At 35.4% G+C, this 23,347-nt stretch overlaps 2 protein-coding genes across 4 annotated transcripts in view; one reads left to right on the top strand and one right to left on the bottom strand.

The window, feature by feature from the left end:
* Window positions 1–23,347, top strand: part of CTNNA3 (catenin alpha 3) — a 1,840,263-nt gene that overhangs the window by 762,189 nt on the left and 1,054,727 nt on the right. The gene's annotated exons all lie outside the window — the stretch shown is intronic.
* The window catches only part of LRRTM3 (leucine rich repeat transmembrane neuronal 3), a 172,845-nt gene that overhangs the window by 129,037 nt on the left and 20,461 nt on the right, over window positions 1–23,347 (bottom strand). The gene's annotated exons all lie outside the window — the stretch shown is intronic.

Raw genomic sequence — 23,347 nt, 5'->3', positions numbered from 1 at the left:
GTTATTCAGCAGTTGAAAATCAATGAATTGGGGGGCACCTGGGTGGCTCAGTTGGTTAAGCATCTGCCTTCAGCTCAGGTCATGATCCCAGGGTTCTGGGATCAATGAGCCCTACATTGGTCTCCTAACTCATTGATAAGTCAGCTTCCCACTCTTTCCCCTTGCTTGTTCTCTCTTTTACTCTCTCTCTCTCTCTCTCACTTGGTCACTCTCTCTCTCAAATAAATAAATAAAATCTTTAAAAGAAAAAACAGTGAATTGGACTACTCTTTCCTTCTTCTTATTTATTTATTTATTTTTAAGATTTTATTTATTTATCTGAGCGACAGAGATCGCAAGTAGGAAGAGAGGCAGGGAGGAAGCAGGCTCCCTGTTGAGCAGAGAGCCCGATGCTGGGCTTGATTCAGGACCCTGATATCATGACCTGAGCCGAAGGCAGAGGCTTTAACCCACTGAGCCACCCAGGCACCCCTACTCTTTCCTTTAAGAAACAGCTTACTCCAGCCTAGGTTACCACAAGCTCTGAACCAGGACTGGACCCCCCACCTTACACATATCTGATCTTGGAAGCTAAGCAGTGTTGGGCCTGGTTGGTACTTGGATGAGGCCTAAAATTGTATCAAGTAAAAGAAACTAAACATGACATAGTACATTGAATGATTCCATTTATATCAAGTTCGAAAATAAGCAAAGTTAAGATATAGAAACAGATCAGAGGTTGGCATGGAAGTGGGAAGATTGCAGCAGAATATAGGTCAAGTTTCTTGGTAATAGAAATTTCCTATATTTTAATTGTATTATAGTTACACTGGTGGACGCACTTGTGAAATTAATCAAACCATAAATGTTTTAAGTGTATGCATTTTGTTTTATGAAAATTATACCTCAATAAAATGGATTAAAAGTAAAGGAATGGGTAATTTAAGAGTCTAACAATATTATTATGAAGCATATTTAATTTACAGAAGAGAATTTTAGCACTTTAAAAAACATAAATTATATGCTTTAGTTTAGTAAGAATATTACTAAAGAGGAAACTTAAAAGGTGTTTTAGAAAGTTGCCAAAATTTTGTTACTATAAAATTAATTCTTCCAAACATATTTTATTTTTCATTTTAATTCAGATTATTACTTCAAATTATTGAGAACTCCTTGTAATATTAATGTTAGTACTATATAAACAAAATGTGGAAAGGCCTGGCAGATTGGACAACATGGAATTTTCTGCTAATTGCCAATTCTTTTTCATCAAAACTCAGGCATTATAGTCTTTCATTCAAACTGTTTTAACTAAAACCTGAAATTACTGATGTTTGTTTGTAAGTTTTAAAAATTATTTTCAATGAATAGGTTGAGCAGAAGACAAAAACATGTTTAACACCTAAAAAAAAGTATTTGAAACTATCCTCAAGTATTATACCATAATATTGTTTTCTTGCCATATATCAAAACTGCTTGTGGTTGACTTAATTTTTAATATTGACATTTCTGAAAAGTTATTTTCTTATTTCTATTTCTTATCCACTTTTCTATATTTATGAAACATGTTTAAAAGTTCTACATTATAAAATCTTTAAATAGTTTTTAGGGAAAACTTTGAAGGGGTGGCTGGGTGGCTTAGTCCATTAAATGTCTACTTCAGTGAATGTCTGCCCTCAGCTTAGGTCATGATCCTGGGGTCCTGGGATGGAGCCCTGCTTCTGGCTCCTTGCTTAGCAGGAAACCTGCCTCTCCCTCTCCCTCTGCCTGCTACTCCCCTTGCTTGTGCTCTCTCTCTCAAATAAATAAACAAAATCTTAAAAAAAGCTTTTTAATATTATAGATTTGTTTAGTGAATGACTTACATAGAGAAATTAGTTTATGAAGTAAATATTTATCACTTGAAATTTAATAAAGTAATCTTGATGGGCCTGTTAAGACCAAAGCTAACTATTCTCCAAGAGCAAATGCACAGAAATACTATTCATACTGAAGAGCATAGGAAAATGATTAATATTTTTAAGTTAATAAAATATATTCTAAGGTAGTGTATATATTACAAGAAATTGTAAACTAGTCATATAATGTGGTTAAGAAAGGAGTTAAACTCTGAAACCGAATGACAAAGATGGGGGAGTAAGAGCAGCTTGTAGCAAAAATAAAGTTTTATTTTTCCAAGTGGGACCTGAAAACCATAAATCGGTGATACCTTTTCAAATTCAAAGGTAGGTGTACAAGGGCAACATTTTTAAAAAGCTTAGAAATTAAGTGGAATGTAGAGTTCAAGACATTGCAAAGACTGTAAGAGACCAGAGCATAGGATAATGAGGACGGTTTTCAAGTCATGGGGATTGAACAGAGGAACAAAACTGCATTTAATTTCCAGTTCCTGAAACGAATATTAGCAGAATGGAATATACTGAAGTACATTGAAGTGTTTAAAAAAAAAAATTATATGTTTGATCACGTAGATAAAAAAAAAAACAAAAAACAAAAAAAAACAAAACAAAACACCACATATATTTTGGCCAAGAGATGAGAAACACTGAAGAAAACAGCCTGATGCAAATTTATAAGAATAATAGGGATGACAGGGTACTTTGTCATTAAAATTTATTGTGTCGATAGGTATATTTTTGATAGATGTTGATGATTGGCAGATCTTACCTGCAACTCAGTGAATTGGGAGTGGTTTACACCTTTCTCTGCTATTACACAGTAATGGTGGTGACAGTTGCCATATATTGAGCATTTACAATTCGTGGGTGGTCTGCTAGACACTTTACCTAAAGCATTTTTACAGCAGAAGAGCTTGAAGAAGTTGAATAAGTGGCACGAAGCCACACAGATGTTACAGGGTACAGTTGAGATTCAAGCAGTCTTATGTTTATTCTAAAACTTCTGCTTTTTCTACTTCGGTAGTCTGTCTCTTTGCTATGCTATGTAATTAAAGATAGCCCCAGTCAATAAATATTCATTTTTTCTGTTATCATGAAAAGGGAGAAAGAGCTATAAAGAGGCAAATGATACAAATATTCAGAAAATGAAAATAAGTTCTGTGAAAGGAAGAAGAAAGGCAGGTAAGGAAACAACTAGAGTGTTAGCATAAGTAATAGATTGTATTTTCTGTTTTATCTAGTTGAGGTTATGTCCTTGCTTGAACATTGAGTCTTCTTGAAATCTTGTCTCTATTATCTTGGGAGAGTGAAGCAATATCAAGAGGATACAAAAAATAGAGAGCTATATATGTGATTTATATTCTGTTTCTTTTCATGTAGAATTCAAATATTATTTAGGCAACAATTTGTTAACCTTTAAGATAGTTCTGCCTGGAGCCAAGGAAAGGATAGACTGGCTTTTTAAGATACTATTTTGATTTGCAAAAATATTGTCATTATCTAGACATAGATTATCTGGTTATAGATAATTTCAGATCACAATCATCTCTGATTTTCTATAGCACCCACTTTGAAACATATTATCTTGACATTGTAAGTACTTTATGTGAAAATAAACAGGTGCTAAAAATTACCCTTATCAAAAAAATTTTTTTAAAAGGGGAGAAACATTTTGTGGGGTATGAGGAAGACCAGTTGGCTTCTGGCTACTAGTTACTTCATTGAACTTAAATATAATATTGTCAGGAATGTCCTAGAAGAAAAAGTAATTGTTGAATACCTGCTGTATATACAAGAGAAGCTGATTCATGTGTGCAAGAAGTAAATGTACGTCTTCCTAAGAGATGGTGTTGTAAAACCAAAGTGTAAATTCACAAAATACAACAGAACAACTGTAAAGAAATCCCAATGGCCATACTTATGACTGACAGACTATAAACTGTAGTGGATGCTCGAATCTAATACTTTGTTACCACATCTGATTCTGCTGCAATTCAGGGCTTCTAAATGTCATGCAATTCAGAATATCTATCTTGTTTGTATGTTTAAAGATGTGGCTGTTTACAAGAGGCCTAGAGATTTATTATAGGTTACAGTGATTTGGAGCTGTGTGGATATCTACAACTCATTAATTGTATGGAACTAGCCTTGACCCCCAGTCAGTTTTAGTCTCAAAGTGCTTTGTAATAATTGTGTTGTGGGAGAAATCTTTGATGTAGATCACTGTTGTTACTCTCATGTTTATGTAGTAACTCTGAGATTCAGAACCTTTTAGGTGGTTTCAGAAAAATGTTCTGATAAGAGTTACATATCAGTCACGACACTATTCATGTTATGGAAATACTGTGCATCTCCAGTGTCTTGAAACCTTAAGAGTTCCATAGGAGTTAGTTTTCCTCCTTTAATGTGAGACTGAGAGTTCATGCAAAAAAAAAACAAAAAAAAAAAACAAAAAAAAACAACAACAACAAAAAACAAGTGGCCAATAAACATATAAAGATATTTTCAATCTCATCAGCAAATTTCAATTATATCAATTTTGATCTATCAAATTGTAAAAGCTATCTTAAAATGTCTGCATTCCAAGTGTGTTGAAATAAGTACTTTCATAGCTTCCAGAAGTAGTTATAATATAAATGATCAGGAAAACAGTGTGGTGCTGTAGATCAAAAATGCTAAATGTGTCTCTTTGATACAGCAATTTGGCATATAGAAATGTATCCTAAGGAAATAATCAAAGATATAATCAAAGTTTTATGGACAGAGCCACTTGAAATTTTCAGCCCAGTATTTTGATTATATGCATTATTCATATGTATATCAATAGCGTAATAATTCAGTTATTGCATAGTCATTTTCTGGAACAATATGAAGCTATTAAAGCTCATGTTTTTAAAGAAGTTTTAATGACATAGGAAATGCTAATAATGTAGTAATAAGTTATAAAAACAAGACATAAAATTGATATATGGTATGATTTCAAATATGTATCTATAAATAATGCCTGTGCATAGATAAAAGAATGTTTACTGGTGGTTTTATTTTTCTATTGCTAGTACATTTAATTTACATTTTCTTATTAATACTTGATGTTTAGAAAATATTTTGTAGTGAGCATTTTTGCCTTTGCAATCAGAAAATAGAATAGATGCTATTTTGAAAGAATTACTGCATGGGATAAAAAGATGTGTGTTTAAACCCTACCTATTAAAGCTGTACCTTCTGGTCTCAGTATGATATTGTATACTCACGTTCATATTCATTCATTCTTCTTTACATAAATATCTGTTGAGGGGCTTTTCTATGTTATGTACTGTCCATGGCACTGGCTAGACAATCATTGTTTTTGATGGAAACTTCTGGATCTGATCTTTTTAAACCACTTAACATTCAGCTTTATTAACTTTGCTTATGTCTAATCTATTCACTTTTTTCTTTCTAAAATGTAATATGGTTCTTCTTCTACCCACTTAAGGATGGAATTGGGAGGGAGACAAACCATAAGTGACTCTTAATCTCACAAAACAAACTGAGGGTTGCTGGGGTGAGGGGGGTTGGGAGAAGGGGGTGGGATTATGGACTTTGGGGAGGGTATGTTCTTTGGTGAGTGCTGTGAAGTGTGTAAACCTGGTGATTCACATACCTGTACCGCTGGGGATAAAAATATGTTATATATGTTTATAAAAAATAAAAAATTATAAAAATAAAAAATATATAATATGGTTAATATGGTTCTGTAAATGGACTTTCTCTAGCTTAAATTTATCTTTTTAGTTTTTTCCCTTAATGTCAAATGAACATGTATGTATATTTCTATCATATTTATTCAGATATATTCTCTAAAACAGTCCTAGGTATTTCTTACTTACTAGTGTCTGACTGTCTTGATCTTGCCAACAGGCTGAAATTTTAAAAACTATAGCAGAATCCATACCTATGACAGACTAATCTTATTTGATGACAGTGGAGGTAGTGCTATGATGTTGAGTAATTCCAAAAAATCCTGTGGGTGTTATTGGCACATTTTTCTGGGAACAGATTGGCTCTTTCAGCCTCAGCAGTCATGGGGCAAAGAACTGCCTCTAAATGGTAACTTAATGCTCACTGTATACATTTTCTTAGTATAATCTTGTCCTTTCATATAAAAAGGGCAAAAACAATTTGGTAGCTATTAAAAATATATTTATCAGATAGCATTCTTATATGTTTGAAATACATTGAATCATGGATTTCATTACAATTCAGTGGTACAACAGTTTCCTCCTTTCTAACAATCTATTAACTATTCATTATTGCTGAATTGAACTATTTAAGGGGGTATATCCCATCTCAGTCATGACTTATATTTAATATCCCTTAAGTGCTATTGTTTGTGAATGCCACATAAAATCAACAATAATTCAGATCTAAAGAAATGAGTTTATTTTTTTTTTTTTTAAACTTTTTATTTTTTATAAACATATATTTTTATCCCCAGGGGTACAGGTCTGTGAATCAGCAGGTTTACACACTTCACAGCACTCACCAAAACACATACCCTCCCCAATGTCCATAATCCCACCCCCTTCTCCCAAACCCCCTCCCCCCAGCAACCCTCAGTTTGTTTTGTGAGTCACTGGCACAGTCATCTCTGTGGTTCATCTCAGAGTATTCTTAAGACTTAATTCTTTGTTTTATGATTATAATAATTTAAAAATCATCAGTTCTTATTTGTCTGGGAAAGTGATTTTTAATGGACTGTCTTGACAGTCCTGCTTCACATGTGGTTGTATTTTTTGTGCGTAAGGCTCAAAGTTATGTGGAAGGTAGAGAAAAGGATGCAAATAGTGATTTAAATCGTGCAGTGCTGAGGAAAATTTGCCATCTTCTAATTCACCTAGCCAGATGGGGTAGTTCATTTGTTTATTGTAATTTACACAAAAGCTACACACACACACACACACATACACACACACACACATGCATATACACACACACATACACACACACACACACACACACATATATATATACACACTGATGGAGGATCTATTCTTATATAATAGACAATATTTTAATTGTTAACAAATGGAAGGTCGTGGTTCATGTCGAGGCTAATGTATGTGTGTACGTGCATATACACAGGCATAAAAATCTTGCATTTAAAGAAAGATCATCTATTTTTACCATCCCATTGTGTTTTCCATCCCTATTACTCATTGCCAGAGCTATCAATGCTTCTAATGAAGTGTTAAAGAATTCCCTGATCAGAATATATAGTACCAGCTTCTACGGCATATGTAATATTTCTTATTGCTCTTGGAACTTATATTTTAAAAATTGCAACATACAACATACATAAATGTAAGATAGAGCACCTTATCCAAATACAAAATATATCTGTTCTCCTTATCTCATTTTTTTGAGTTGGAAAGAGGGAATTAATTAAAGAAAACATGAGAAAAACTAAGCGCATCTTAAAAGAACGGCTAGTTATGTGTGGGATAATGTAGAAATGTGGAGGTGGGTGTATACGTGGATTTATATTGTTTTTTCTTCCTAGCAAGTTGTAAACACATGGTTCCCCAATGATTATGTTGAATTTGTTACGGTTTTATTCTAATGTTAGTGGTTAGGGAAGGACCATTTGTTATTGTTTATTGTAGCTCTGGCTTTTTTTCCCCCCTGAAAATCAAGTGTATGCTCCATCAGGACTTGTAATACTAAAAGTAACCCACACTTGGCTATATTAAAGAGCTTCTTTGAGCCTGGTAGCTTATTTTTGCCATTTCTTTCTATAATCTGAAAGATATTTCCTGAAAAATCCCTTTATAAAATCATTTTGCATGGTTGAGTTAGTCCAGTTTTGTGCTAATTTTTTAAAAAACAATAAACAATTATATGACATTTGGTTCTTTTAAAAAATAACAAAATCCAAATAAATTTATTCTCTGTTGCATTATACAAGGAATCTTAAAAGATAGTTAGTTATATAACGTTCAATCTTTGTACATCAGAAACATGAATAAGATTTTATGCAATAGATTAATTTATGGCTAAAGTATTATTTAAAAGGACTTTATCTACTAAATTATGACTGGAAACAGGCAACTTTTTATAGTTTTGGAATGTAATAATTTTTTTTTTTACTAATGCAAATCACTTACTGAAGTTTTACTAGGTACCAGATGCTTCATTATTTCTCACAACAGAAATAAGAACTAATGCTGTCCCAAGTTTACAAATGAAGAAATTGAGATACATTGAGAGAAGATGGAAGAGAGAGAATTAGTTTTGTCAAGGAATTTGTTATAATTTTGCTTTGGAAGGACGACTGGTAATCCTTCTCTCTACATGGAATTCAATTAGAGTTTGGGGAGCTGTACTGCTTCCCTGGGAAATATTTAGTTTGGTTTCATTATACAGAAAATTGTTTTTAAATACAACCCAGAGGAGCCTAGTGCCTAAATCCAAGGAAATTCAGGGGACAGTCTACCTCCACCCATGACTCCTAGCTGCCTCTCTGGCATGAGACCAAGAATGCAGCCTGATCCCCTGTTGGCACTCACAAAATGGTAGCAGGAGAGCAGGGGCAGGAAGATTGAGGAAAGAAACATTTGCTTGTATGTTTTAAGAGGTAGAATGTGATGATCTCTTTGTGGAATTCTCCCTGCTTTATTCATTTTTAATAGCTTGAAGTTTTCTGTCATCTGAAAATGCAATTTTTCTATTCAATCATGTTTCTAAGCACAGCTTTTACAATAGGAAAGGTTTCAGTCTGAGGTTTGACTTGAACTTCACTCATCTGTCAAATGTAAGGTCCAGTACTCACAGAGTCAGTTTGGGTTTATTGTCTGTACTTTATCTGTGTTCTCTCTTCATCTCTCCCTCCTATTCTTATACTACCTTAACCACTTTAGGAAGGGATCATGGACTTTTGTAAGAGAAGACCAAGTACAGGCTCCAGGCTAATTGACGACTGTCCTGTGATGGTCTTTAGAGACGACAGCTTTACTGAAGTGAACCAGGAGTCCCCTGACACACACAGTCACTGCATAAGTGCAAACATGAGGGTTCTCTAAGAGTCAACTTTAGTCTAAAGTGAGGCCGCTCCTAGGCTGTGCACACTTTTCAGGAAATAGGAATCTTAGTCCCTAATTCATGAGTCTTTATAATTGCTACCCGCTGACAAACATTTTACCCATGTTCTTGCCTTCTTCCAAGACAGTATCTTTGTGCCATTTTTTAAATGTAAATTTTTTTAAAGTGTGAGAAACAATGTACAGTGATACGTGAAAAACACATTGCTTCTACATATTTCTTTGTTAGTACTGAGGTATCTAGATTGAAGGTAGAACAAAATATTTCTTCTTCTTCATTGTCGAGTTTTCATACCTATTTGTATCTAAGGAGAGGAAAGAATCTTTTTACTGATTCCCCACATAGACTAACAGAGGTTTTGCCGTGAAGTTGCTGTGGATAAAAATTGGTATCTATACCCTGATAATGATTCTTGGAAAAGAAATCCTTGATAATGAGGCAACTTTGCTTTCTAGCACAAATTCTGCTCAGCTTTGGCCTTTTCCTTAGCCACTTCTCTTCATGAATGATAGCATGCCATTTTGTTTTTCCTCATAGATAGAATTTTGTCCTCGCATTGTTAGACCTATTTTCTAGACACCATCTACACCTTACCCTGAAAAAATATCTAAATATCATCTTGGTGAGAACCACCAGGGTTAAGGTGAACTCAGTAAAGCTTTCCATCTTTACCACCACCTGAGGTAACTGGCCATTCATGGGATACCAGTTTGCCCTCTACTCTTCTCACAGTTCTTTCAACATTTTTACAGTACCCTATTATTTACTTACTTCTACTTGAAAAGTGAGAGGACTGGAGTAAGGAACATTTTTTTTTCCAAGTACCAAGAATTTGGCACAAGTAATTTTATTTAAGATACTTCAGTGACATTTTCCATACTACAGACATATAACTCACAAGTAGAAGTGGAGTTCAAAGCTATGTCAGCTCGTCTCAAAGCCCTTGTTCTTTCTATGACATCAGGCAGCATTCTCTATGAATGCACTGATCGATGTGGTCATCATGTACTCTTCCATGCTGCTAGTTAGTACTGATGATATTTCTATAGCAAATTACCAAACACTGGCTTGGTGTCAGTTCAAGCATCATGTTTAAGATGAACTAGGTTGATTTACAGAGTATGATATATCAGTTTTGGCAGGTACCACCATGTGCGCTTTTTACTGCAATGCATAAAATGTGCTAGACTTCACAGAAAATAAGATTCCAAAGAACCTCTTCATTCATCCATTTATTTGACAACTGCTTACTGAATGGATGCTTTATATCAGACACTGGGCATGTTTCTGGGAGCCTACTAGATAAAAAATCCCTATCTTTATGGGAAGCCTTATGAGAGAAGACATAAACAAATGAATAAATAAATATATATTGTTATATGTTGATAATTGCTTTTGAGAACAATAAAAAAAAGACAAAAATAAAACCATTTTAAGTAGTGGGGATCATGAAAACCTTACTTAAGGAGGTCATTTTTTTTAAATAAAGATTTTATTTACTTGTCAGAAAGAGAGAGAAAGAGAGAGCAAGCACAAGTAGGGGGAGTGGCAGGGAGCAGGAAAAGCAGACTCCCCACTGAGCATGGAGTCCAATATGGGATTCGATCCCAGGACACTGGGATCATGACCTGAGCCAAAGGCAGATGCTTAACTGACTAAGTGACCCAGGCATCCCTAAGGGGGTCATTTGAATAGAGACTTGGGAGAGATGAGGAAGTAAGCCATGGGGACATTAGAGAGAAGACTATTGCAGACAGAGGGAACAGCAAATAAAAGGACCTGAGGAAAGTGCCTGCTTGTAATGGGCCAGGAGAAAGTTGTGTGTGATAAGGTCAGTGAGATATATAACAGATTATGTAAAGTCTTGAGGCCACTGTAATGATCTTGCCTTTTACATTGAGGGAAATGGGGAAGCCATTAGAAGGTTTTGAGCAGAAGTGGCCTGTTATGACTTATGTTCGGAAAGATCAGTCTAGCTGACATTCTGAGATGAGGGGAGAGTGGAAGCCACTTTGGTTGATATTATAGTAAACGGGGCTAGGGATATTGGTGGTTTTAACCAGAGTGACAATAGTAGAGTTGGTAAGAAGATGCCAGATTCTGGTTATATTTAGTCTTCTGATCACAGTATTTGGAGATAGGTTGGAAGTGGTTTTGAGAGAAAAAGACAAACATCAAAGATGACTCCAAAGCCTTTGTCCTGAGTTATGTCATTAACTGGCTGGAGAATATTGGAGGATGAATAGGTTTAGTGGGATATGAAGGATAGAGGTAGAGGTCAAGATCATGAGTCTGTATATGTTAAGTTTGAGATGTCTATTACTTCTTTAAGAGGTGACACTGAGTAGACAATTGGATATATGAATCTAGAGTTCAGTGGAGAGGTTTAGGCTGTGGTTATACATTTGGAGTCATCTGTACATGTCTATGTCAGTGGTACTGATGAAATCACTAAAGAAATAAACTTAGACAAAAGAGATTCAAGGACTAATTTCTAAGATGCTGCAACATTAAGAGGTTGGTAAGATGAAAAGGACAAGCCAAGAAAACTTCACAGGAGAGGCTAGGGAGATAGGAAAAAAACCAGCAGTGAGTTGTGTCTTTGAATTTAATGCAGATAGTATGTCAAAGAGGAGGAAATGATCAACTGTCAGATGCTGCTGATAGGTCAAGTAGGGTGAAGTTTGGGAACTGACATTAGTCTTCATGACCTGGAGTTCACTGATGACTTTAAGTGGAACAGTTTCAGGAATTGTGGGGCAAAAAACTTTGGAGTGAATTAAGGAGAGATAATGAGATGAATTGGAGATTTGAGGTTATGGTCAACAGTAGAAATCACCAGTAGTATCATAACATACTATAGTATTATAGCAAACTTTAAAGAAAGTTTTTATGTTCATCATTTTTTGAAATGATGGCAGTTATCAGATCTTTTGGCTGATCTTGCTACTGAATATTTCCTAAAGTAACACATACATAGTTAATCCTGAATAACACAGGTTTGCACAGATCTACTTAAATGAGAATTTTTTTACAGTATAATTCTGTGAGTATATTTTCTCTTCTTTATGATTTTCTTAATAATATTTCTTTTCCCCAGCTTTATTGTAAGAATATAATATATAAACTGTATAAAATACAAAATATATTAACTTACTGTTTATGTGATCAGTAAGGCTTCCAAGCCAGTAAAGGCTTCTAATCAACTAATAGCTGATTAGTAGGCTATTAGTAGTTAAGTTTTTGGGGAGCCAAAAGTTATATGCAGATTTTTAGCTGTGTTGGGGGTCAGTGCCCCAACCCCCATGTTGTTCAAAGGTCAGCTGTATTACTATATCAAATTTATGTTTTTAATAGTGATAATTATGTTAATATAATTAAATTTATTTTTAATCCTATGTTTTTTTATTTTATCCGTTTGAAAAATCCCCCCCCCCCGCCCCCGCCAAGGATCTGTCGTATTAACTTGTTGTCCTTAGCAAAAGCTTGAGTACCATCTCTGTTTTAGGATAACTATTATGATTTTCATAGATTCTTACTTTCTCCTTCTACCCTTTATCACACTGTCCCTATTTCTACTCTTACCACTACCCCTTTTTTAATGGCACTGACAAAGTGGGATTCAGAATTTTTTTTTCTATCCACTGCAGATTCTGCATGACTCCATCCCACATTTCCCCCTTAAAATTTTAGTTTGGAATGTTGTGCTATGACATGATGCTTGCAAAGTGAAATTAACATTCTAATAATTTTCAGAATGCCAGAGATGGAATATGTTAATAATATTTTGATTCAGTAAAATGTCTTATATTTCTCTTTTTTTCTTATAGGCATTTATGAATGATTAAGTCATATTTTCATTCTGCATGTTATCTGAGAAAAGTAATTCCAATTAGCAATTAGTGCTATGCCCTAAAAGTTTTTGAAGTTCATATCTACTTCTGTTTTGCTGTAGGCTTTTGATGAGGCAGTTTGAAAAATCCAATCAGACTTAGCTGGAATTTTCCATACAACATCTGGTCTGACAGCTAGATCTGTAGTCAAGCTTATAAATCAAAATAGAGCTGACTTGAAAGTGATGTGGAAATGCAGCAATGCCCCATGATTTTTGCAAAAGATGTGAGATCGTTTTTTATGTTAATGTAATAGAACTAAAAATGAACTGCTATATTTAAAATTTTAAACATTTTCATTGTGAAAATGGTTTTATTGTAGTCACTTTATGGAAAAGTAATCTGCTGAGAGAAGGCCGAGAGCTTGAGGAGGACAGAAATGTATTTAGGGGGTCTGCTAGAGGTGAATAAAATGCTTTCCAGTGGCTAAGAGGGCCAACTCATAAAGCTTACATACCTTGCTTGATGAGACTTAGGAAAGGAAATACAAACTCAGCATAGACTAGACTTGAGATGATGCCAACTCGTGCTTGGAAAGCTAAACATAGGAATATAGATGTGGAGAGTTTATCCAAGATTGGGGAGTTGCAAATGACTTTGGTAAAAGATGGAGCTGAGAAAGATAGTAGTTTGTGAGTTATCAGCAGAGTATCTTACTCCTAAGTATCAGACTGGTTAGAAAGAAAAGTGAATCTGGAAAAAGGAAGAAAAAAATGGGTTAAGAAATTAGGAGAGCTCAAAATATTGGAGGTTGCAGTGAAGGAAAAGTAAGTTCAGTTACACCAAGAGTAGAAGATGGGGGGCTTTGGGACAAATAAGGTCATAGTAAGTTAAACCTGGAACTACCTGTAGAAATCTCTAGTTTAAGCACTTCATTTTCTAGATAATCCAGAAAAGTTAAGTCCCTTTCCTTAGTTCTTGCAAATAACCGTGGGCAAAGCTCTTAGAACTCAGGATACTGTACTCTCATTCTTTTCATGCTTTTTGTTCTCTTGACTCAATTGCCTTGAAAGTAGAAAGAATGATAATCCTGACTCCTTTTAATAAAATAAATGAGTATAAGAAAGATTTCATTATCTCCATTGAGCATGAAGATTGAAACAGGAATAAAAATAGAAATCCCATCTTGGCTTCTAGCTCAAAGAGTTCGTTCCTCAAGTATCAATCCAGGCAGCCACTGCATCCTCTGGAACTTTTCTCTGAGAATGTCACCATTATCACTGAAGATTTGTAAGGATGAAATTCTATAAAGAGGAACAAGTTTAGAAAAGAACAAAAGGTTGTCAGAAAGATGGATCCGCTGCATTAGGACACTGAGCTAACTTCTGTAAGGCTTCACCCTGAGTCTGTGGTGTAATAGCAGCAGGCCGAACATGGCAATTACAATTTTTTCAACATCTACCCTGTGGATACCCATGCTCAGCAGTACACATGCAGTAATGCTGTGTATAATTAAGAAAGAAGGGTGTATTGAAAGGCTGTAGGGAGGAGATAATTCATTTTTACTCTGTCTTCCTACCTCCAAAGAGAATCATAACGAATAGGACAAATTAAAAATCTCTGGGCTCTACAGGGCACTTTCAGAAGCCTCCTACTTCTTCACTTATGTATCTTGATTTAAGTCTCAAATCTTAGCCCTCCTTATTTTAATTGTTTGACCACCCATGTTTGGAGGATCTCAAAAATGAGGAGTGTGAATCCCAATTAGGGTAGTTTGCCCCAGGGGTAGGAGGATAGAGAGGGTTCCTTTGTCAAATTCGGCTCCGGTGCTGGAACTTTAACATGTGTTATTGGCTCCAGGGATTATGTTCTGGTTCTGGCTGAGTGGAAGCTTGCTTTGCTTTTGTTTTCTGAAAGTATTTAATAAAATGGCAGGATTCGCTTACTTGCTTATTGAATTCTTTTCCCTGGGAAACATGCAAATTCTGAACCCAGCTGCACATTTGTGACAAAGAGATAGCTAATAATCTGAGCTATATGCTATTTTTTTTTTCTAAAAGCTTTTTTATTTTTCTACAAGGGCAGAACTATCGTATACAAAGTTAAGCCTTTTAGAGACTGGGTTTAGAACTACTTTCTATTAATAGCTTTCAGAGGCTTTTCTAAATAACCTTGAGGCACAGACAGTTTTCCTTATAAGAAAGTAGGTGGAGAAAAAAATTCTATGGTTTGTTAACCAACACAAATTAAGTTGCTAAATCTACCTGTTTCAAATAAATCAGTGGGCCAATTAGAACATTTCTTTTCCCCCTTTGTCCTTTATTCAGTCTTAAATGATAGTAGACACAAAACCAAATGTCAGGCTCTAGTCTCATACAGTGTTCTATTTTTGGCAGCTTCTGCAAAATTTTCTCAGATGCTCTCAGAGTTAGAACTGAGGACCCCCTTCCTCCTAGGTACTGCCCCATGACCAGAATTACCAAAACCACTGAGCAAATAGCAAAATGGCATGTTCTAGTTTGCTGGAGAGAGGCCCTCCATTTGGATATCAGAGATAAGGCACAAATGGTTCCAAGAATTTGAAATCCTTCATCAACTGTGTCAGTAGAAATAATAGAAAGACAGGCAATGCTCAGATCAACAGCTAAGAAATTCTTGCAACCTAGTATTTTCAAGTTGCAGAAGAGGAAGAACAACAGAAACTAAACAACTTGTGGCAGAGCCCAGCTAGGCACCTAAGTCTTGTCCTTGTAATTTCGAGAGGTTAATTAGTTGTCGTCTTCCCTCCTTCCCTCCATCCATCCATCCATGCATCTGTTCATCTATCCATCAATTTATCCATCCATTCATTCATTCATCAGTATTTATTGAGTGTCAGCTCTGTATCAAGTGTTGTGAGAGGCAGTGAGGAAACTTGGAATGAATAAGGGCTTTGGAGCTTAACAGACATGTACCTAAATCCTGGTTCCCTCAACTTCCTAGATGCATAGTCACACGCAAGATGATTAATTTTATTTTAATCATCTGAGTTGGCATCTTCATCTGGAAGACAGAGATTGTCTTACCACGTACATTACAAGGTGATTGTGAGAAAAGATTCTATGCATCTTTATAGGATTTACTGGGCTTGACACATGGTGAATAATCAATGATTGACAGGTGTTAGACACATGTTACAATGCCTCAAAAAGTAGTCATTATTTTTTCTTATTCTCTATTGATGATTTATGTATATAACATTTATTTTTCTGCTTCTATAGTATATGACTCAGAATAAAAATTGATCTTTTCAGAGAAACAACACTCAGAGAAAGATCACAAAAGATCAAAGTCATCTAGAAAGCATTTCTTTTCAGATGTTAGCAGAATTCTGTTTATTTATCTTTTTGTTTACCATGTATTATATAATGAGGAACTTGCAAAGACCTATAATACTGTATATATTAATGTGCTTCAATTTTTTTAAAGCACACTTACACCTATTTTCTTGATACTTTTCCTAATTGATATCAGAGCTCATTACTTCCATTTTACATATGAGAAAACTATACATAATTAGTTTGCAAGCCAGTGGCAGATCTTAGGCTAGAATGCATGGCTCCAGATTTCTAGGCTAGCAGCTTCTCTACTCTTTTTTTTTTTTAGAGAGAGAGTGTTTGAGAGCATGAGTGAGGTGGGGAGAGGCAAAGGGAGAGAGACAGAGAGAATCTCAAGCAGGCTTCAAATGCAGCAGGGCTTGATTTCATGACCCTGAGATCATGACCTGACCTGAAATCAAGAGTCAGAAGTTAAACTGACTGAGTCACCCAGGTGCCTCACTCGCTTCCTTTAATAATCAGCCCTTTGTGGGAAGGCCTCGAACAATTTAAAAATTAAAAAAGCAAAATAAAAACAAAGAGTAACAGTTAAATCTGGTATGTGAGGATCTATCTGAGTTTCTCAGGAAGTCGGTGAACACTTTTTAGGTTTGTTAGCACATAGTAAATTGCTATGGGATATATAGGAGGATCTTCCTGAAGGGATACTTTTGTCCCCACTCAACAGGAAAGAGGACCTTCGGGGGAAACAGATTCAGAGAAGTGAAGTAGTGAGGCCAAGGTAGCACAAGTGATAAGTGCTAAGTATGCTCATTAGGATAATATTATAAATTTGTTCTACTATTGGCAATTTGACATAATTTTAACTGAAGCCAAGTTTATGTATTTGTATTTACCCTTCGACCATAGCCAGGGCACACAGTTTGCCCTAAAAGGTCAGCATTAACACTGTAATCTATATGTGTGATGCTTTATAGGGCTATACATTACACAACTTGCTTTCTTATATATAACAACCTCACTTTTCACTATACGACATGTTGTTTTAGCTGTTTCTGTGGGGTTTTTTTCCCCCTTTTTAGTCACTGTGGCTCCCTGCAAAAGGAGCCCATGATGCAGCAACTTTGATTTTAATATTAGTTTATCTAGACAGAAGACAAATTTAGGATAAAATGCAAATATATCATTTACAAAATGATTCGCATTTGTCTGTCTGCCAAACAACATGTGGTTATGTCCCATTCATAAAACCGAGTATTGGAATGTATATAGAGTAAAATTACTGGAAAACTTTTAAGTGATTTTTTTCTTAATGTGTTCTTTTTAAAATACTCTTTGAAAAATATATGAAAGTGACAAACCTTTAATGAGAGAAAAAAAAAAAAAAGAAAAGTCCATATCTTTCAAATTTAATGCTGGAAACTTAATTTATTTTAAATAAAGATTTTGTGTTTGGATGAGGTTTGGGTTATTGAATAGCAGAGGACTCCCTTTTATTTTTAACTAGCTTTTAAGTTCAGAATTATGATGTAAATATGCAGAAAGGAAATAACTAATGCATTATGAGAAGTTACCATGGGCTAGTTTCTTTATAACCACTGTATATCTTTAAATTTCTGTGATATTTTTAACAATGTTCTGTGGTGGGTTCTGTAATTATCTTGATTTTATATAGCTGAGGAAATGAAAGCTCAGAATGGGGAAGTTATTTATCAAGGTCACCCAGCTCTTCTGGTTGAGATTTGAACCCATGAATGTGTCTCTGGGTCTTGTGCTCTTAATTATATTAATCGAGGACTACAAACACCTTTGACTAACTTTATAAAAAAAACAGTATATGGGTTATTACTCTCTTAAGAGAACAAGATTACCCATCATAAAACATGTCAGAAACATGATATAGATGATACTTATTTGAATTTTCAATGATTAAATTATTATGTAGGAAACCATGTTCTCTGAACAATATTTTTATTTTATTATTTATATGAGGTAATGTATCTTTGGGGTTTTTATCTTTTTTTTTTTTTTTAAATCTGTGAGTCATAACTAACCACAGTGCTCCAGTAAGACTGTTTTAGAAAAGAGTCATTTTGGAAGGACATGATGACTTACTCTTTGTTGGGAATGTACAGGAGAAAAAAAATCTACATTTGATAATCATTAGCATTTTATCAAAATGTGGAAATTTTGAAATAAACCTTAATTCATGTTATTCACTTTGACTCTCTCATTTCAGATGATTGGTAATGAGCCCTTAGTAGGGAAGTTTTTTGTTTTTAATAACATGATTATTGACAGGATTAATTTCCATCTTCAAAAGAGTTACTTAATTGTGATGTCAGAAATGCTGTCCTAGATTGATTTGTATGTTGCTCACAAAAAAGTCAGAAAGATCTTGAGAGAACTAGGTTAATAGCACCTCAGGGAAATATACTAGATCAAGTTTGTATTTAAGGTAACTAAGGACAAGTATGAATAGGAACTTCCTTTAGGTTTTATTGCTACCTTTCTCAGTAGGCTTTATTTTCTCCAGTGGATGGTAAAGAAATTAAGTTGGAATCCTACTAATGGTTCCAACTTTCAAAAACTACTTATAGTTCTTCCATAGAAGTATTTCAAAGGATACTCCACATTCTGAATGTCTATCTCACTCCTCTGCTGGCTAACTCCTCTGTTAGCTAACTGGAAAAGAACTTGTTTTTCTATCAGGCCTCTTTGAAAATTGTTGAAATTATACAATCTCTTATAAGCCAAGCCAATTTTTAAAATATTTAACAACTGGTAGGACATAAGTATTGACTAAGCAGAAGAATCATAAACAATGTAAATACCTATATGATTACTATTCAGATTATAAGTGAAAAATGGATGTATAGGGGGATCCTGAATTCATCTGACTGTGGCAGTATCAACTTAGAAGTAATTGATTTGTCAATTCATTATGACCTTTATTTGCATAGCAGTAATTCACCACACACACACACCCACACACACAAGCAGTTACTTTTCCACCCATTGATTATAATATCTGAATTAAACCACTTCAATTAATCAAGCTAATAGTATAAAATTAATGTTTGCCAATTTCTATACTTGTACCTACTTTCCTACACTTTCTCTTCCTAAAATGGTCTCTCTTCACTCCACCCATTCTTTGTCCATCCATTCCTTTTTCAAAACATCTACTTTAAGAACCCTTCCATGTTTTTCCTATGTTTAATGATCAAATGGTTAAAATATGGTTACGGTTAAAATATGATTTTGTTTTTACATCATTTCATACGAATGCATTTATCATCTCCATTTGATTTTAAGCTTATGTTTTAGTATCTTCCTATAGTACCTATCATATGTCTTTTTATAAGAAGCCATTCAGTAAATGTTTACTAATTGATTGCTAGTGAGTGCTTAATCAGTCCTGGGACTACTTGTACTGCAGAACAGGATGTCTCTTTTCCATTATTGTAAAATGGCTGTGTTGTATATCAGATGTTTAACCTTGGTATCACCGATATCGAGTCTGGCATAAAACAGGTACTGAATGAATGCATGTTTGGTTTGATGAATACATAAATCTTTTATGGTCTGTGTATAAACTGATCCTTAAAACAGAGAGCAGTGATTTGACAATTCATATCTCAGCCAGAGGAGACGCTAAGATTTCATAAAGAAAAAGAAGCGTCCTTTCAGAACTGTAGAGCTGAGCTCAGCCACAACTCAGAGGCATGCCTGTTTCAGTTTACTTCCTTGCCATGCATTTTTGACTGTTGATAATTCATTTCTGTCTTAGCTATGGGAGCAACTAAGTGCCTTGGCCAGGAGAGAGTCAGTGTATAAATTCCCTGTGTTGGAAGAAATTCCCCTTGTGTTGGTGCTAGATCACATGTATCTTTCATTAAATAACCCTCTTAAAACAAAGAAAACAAGCAAGAAAACTAAAACTAAACGAGGCAAAACAAAGCAGATTAGAGGCAACAGGGTAGAGTAGAAGAAATAAAGAAATTATGGATTTGGCTTCCAGGCTTTTGACTGCCAAAGCTTTACTCATTCATCCTGGACAAGTAGTAACCTCTCTGGACCTTGTTGTCATCACATGGGAAACAAAAGGGCATGTCCTGTATCCTTTCCAAGGCCCCTTTGTAGCTTTCAGATTTACTTCTAGATGCTACCCTGTGTTGCCTATGTCTTTATTCTCTGAAGACGTGATTCTATCTCCTCATGAGCTATTGAAAGGTACTGTCTTAGCTTGAGTATAAAAAAAGTGGCATATGTCCCTTTCCAAATCCTCAGGATTCTTGTGTGCATCTGGGAAGTGCTGGCCCCTGCATAGTTTTGATTACAATGCATATTCTTTTCTTTTTTTTTTTTTTTAAGATTTTATGTATTTATTTTGACAGAGAGAAATCACAAGTAGATGGAGAGGCAGGCAGAGAGAGAGAGAGAGGGAAACAGGCTCCCTGCTGAGCAGAGAGCCCGATGTGGGACTTGATCCCAGGACCCTGAGATCATGACCTGAGCCGAAGGCAGCGGCTTAACCCACTGAGCCACCCAGGTGCCCACAATGCATATTCTTTTCATTTTGAATCTTAGCAAAGACCTCTGTTGCTGTGTGGTTGTGTGACAGCTGCTGTGTACCCCTCCAGTGGTGACTGAAATGATTTCTGCACCTGCCTTATGCTTAAAAATATTGGGTGGGGGGAGGAAATGGACTCAGCATGTTAGAAAATATTGACTTGTTTCCCATATTACATTTAGCAGCTGAAAGTCACGGATCTGGGATGAGAGGCAAGCCAGCCAATTTGTTAAGGGTACTGGCTGTTTCCCTGATACATGTTCTGTTTATCTAAAAGGCCCTGGAACCAGATCTTCTGTCCATTAAAGGTCAAGGTTCATTGTCATTTTAGGACTAGACTTGGAGATGGGCTCTTTACAAAATGTAAATAGCTTAGTCAGGCCAGGTGAGACAAGCCTACCTCTAGACCCATTTCCTGCCACCATTTTCTGTCTCCTAGATTCCTTCCAAGTATAGTGTGAAATGTTTGCAATGCTAAGATAAATATTCTGAACAGTCTGTGTTTCGAATAATCCAATTTTCTTCTTAGAGAAAAAAAATCATATTTTAGGATTAGTAAAAAGGAGGGGTACCTGGGTGGCTAACTCTGTTAAGCATCTGCCTTCGACTCAGCTCCTGATCTCAGGGTCCTGGGATTGAGCCCCACGTCAGGCTCCCTGATCAGTGGAGAGCCTGCTTCTCCCTCTTCCTCTGCCTCTGCCCTCAGCACTCTCTCTCTCTCCCTCTAGCTCTCAAACAAATGAATAAAAATCTTTAAAAAATAAAATTAAAAAAAAAAAAGATTAGTAAAAAGAAACAAAGGCAGTAAAGTAGGGGGGTTAAGAACTTTGAGTTAGGGGCGCCTGGGTGGCTCAGTGGGTTAAGCTGCTGCCTTCGGCTCAGGTCATGATCTCAGGGTCCTGGGATCGAGTCCCGCATCGGGCTCTCTGCTCAGCAGGGAGCCTGCTTCCTCCTCTCTCTCTCTCTGCCTGCCTCTGTGCCTACTTGTGATCTCTCTCTGTCAAATAAATAAATAAAATCTTAAAAAAATAAATAAAATTAAAATAAAAATAAATAAAAAATAAAGAACTTTGAGTTAGGAATAAAAAGACTTGCATTCACGATCCATTTCCTGTCCTTACTAGTTCTATGACCCTGAGCGTATGACTTAAAGTTTCTCTGTATCAGTTTCCCTATGTGGAATATGATTAAACACTATCTTTCTCATAGGGTTGTTAGAAGAGCTAAATATATTTAGCTCTTTATCAAGGTGCATTTAGCATAGCACCTGGAACATAGCAAGCCATTCAAAGAGAGAGTTTTGTGTTTGTTTGTCTCTTTGTTTTTAAAGCTTACAAGGGCTTGTGGTATATATGATGCAGCAGAATGAAATGACTTATTTCGTATTAAATAAGCATCCCAGGGGGTGCCTGGCTGGCTCTTGATCTCAGGATGTGACTTTGAGTCCTATGTTGGGTGTAGAGATCACTTAAAAATAAAATCTTAGAAATACGTACATTCATACATACACACATAAGCATCCCATCTCTTCAAAAGGGAACTAATATTAGTTATCAGGAGGAGATTATTGCTCAGTGACTGTAAGAGAGGTGCTAAATTAGAGCAGGATTCAAATTCTGGCTCTGATTAGACCTCAATTTCTTTGTCTCTGCACTATGCAGAACTCTAAAAGCTCTTTTCATGCCCACCACTGGCCTCAATGTGAACTCATGACTTTTTGGTAAAGATTAAATGGTGGCAGCTCAGTAAATGTTTTGAATGTGTCAACTGAGGATGCTTATAATTCATGAATGATTTTATAATTCATAGGATGCTGCATTTATGTTTCTAGTGCTTTTTTTTGCCATATACAGCCATTCACATAGCTGTAAATTGTAAACATTTGTTAAAAACATGTAAAATATAGAAAGTATAATGTATTATGGTATGAACTATATCCCAAACCTCTTATGAATATTTTTGGCAAGGATAGGGAATAATGATATCTTGTTTAGCATACTAGTTTCAGTATGACTCTTGCAGTGTGACATTCATCATTCACATCAATTCATTAAACAGACATTTATTAAGCATATACTATATCAGATCCTTCCTGAAGCAAGTTTGGGATAGAGAAACACATGTAAAATTTCCCTGAAAGAAAGATAATATGTGGACATAGGTATTATAACACAGGTTAGAAAACGATAATGACTGTAGAAGTAAAATAATAATAGTAATGATAATAACAAAATGTATAATTGAAGTTGAGAAAAAAAAAGAAAAATAGTTCCATCTCTTTTAGAAAATAGTTCACAAAAGAGTTGAGTGTGGTCATAAAATGTAAGATGAATTTGGCAAAAAGGAATGTTCCAGGCAGAAGAAACAATGTGAATAAATTAGAGATGTTCAAAGAATGGTAAATTGTGGTTTTGAGGAGCATAGTGGAATAAAGGTAACTGCACAAGAAAAATGGAAAGGCTAGGTTGAGCCTGGATTGTGACAAGTCATGGGGAGATGTTGGAAGTTTCTGAGCTGTGAAGTGACAAGCTCACTATCCAGTGTCTGGTTTCGGGTCCCATGACTCTGAACCACTCAGAAGTCTAGCAGAATGTTTTTCTATAGTCTCAGTATCCATTCCTTTCTGCACATATTGTTAGAATCACCAAGTATTCGAGAAAGATG

Source organism: Mustela nivalis, assembly GCF_964662115.1.
Source record: "Mustela nivalis genome assembly, chromosome: 2".
Classification (NCBI taxonomy): Eukaryota; Metazoa; Chordata; class Mammalia; order Carnivora; family Mustelidae; genus Mustela; species Mustela nivalis.
This window is presented reverse-complemented; position numbering and strand designations above follow the sequence as displayed.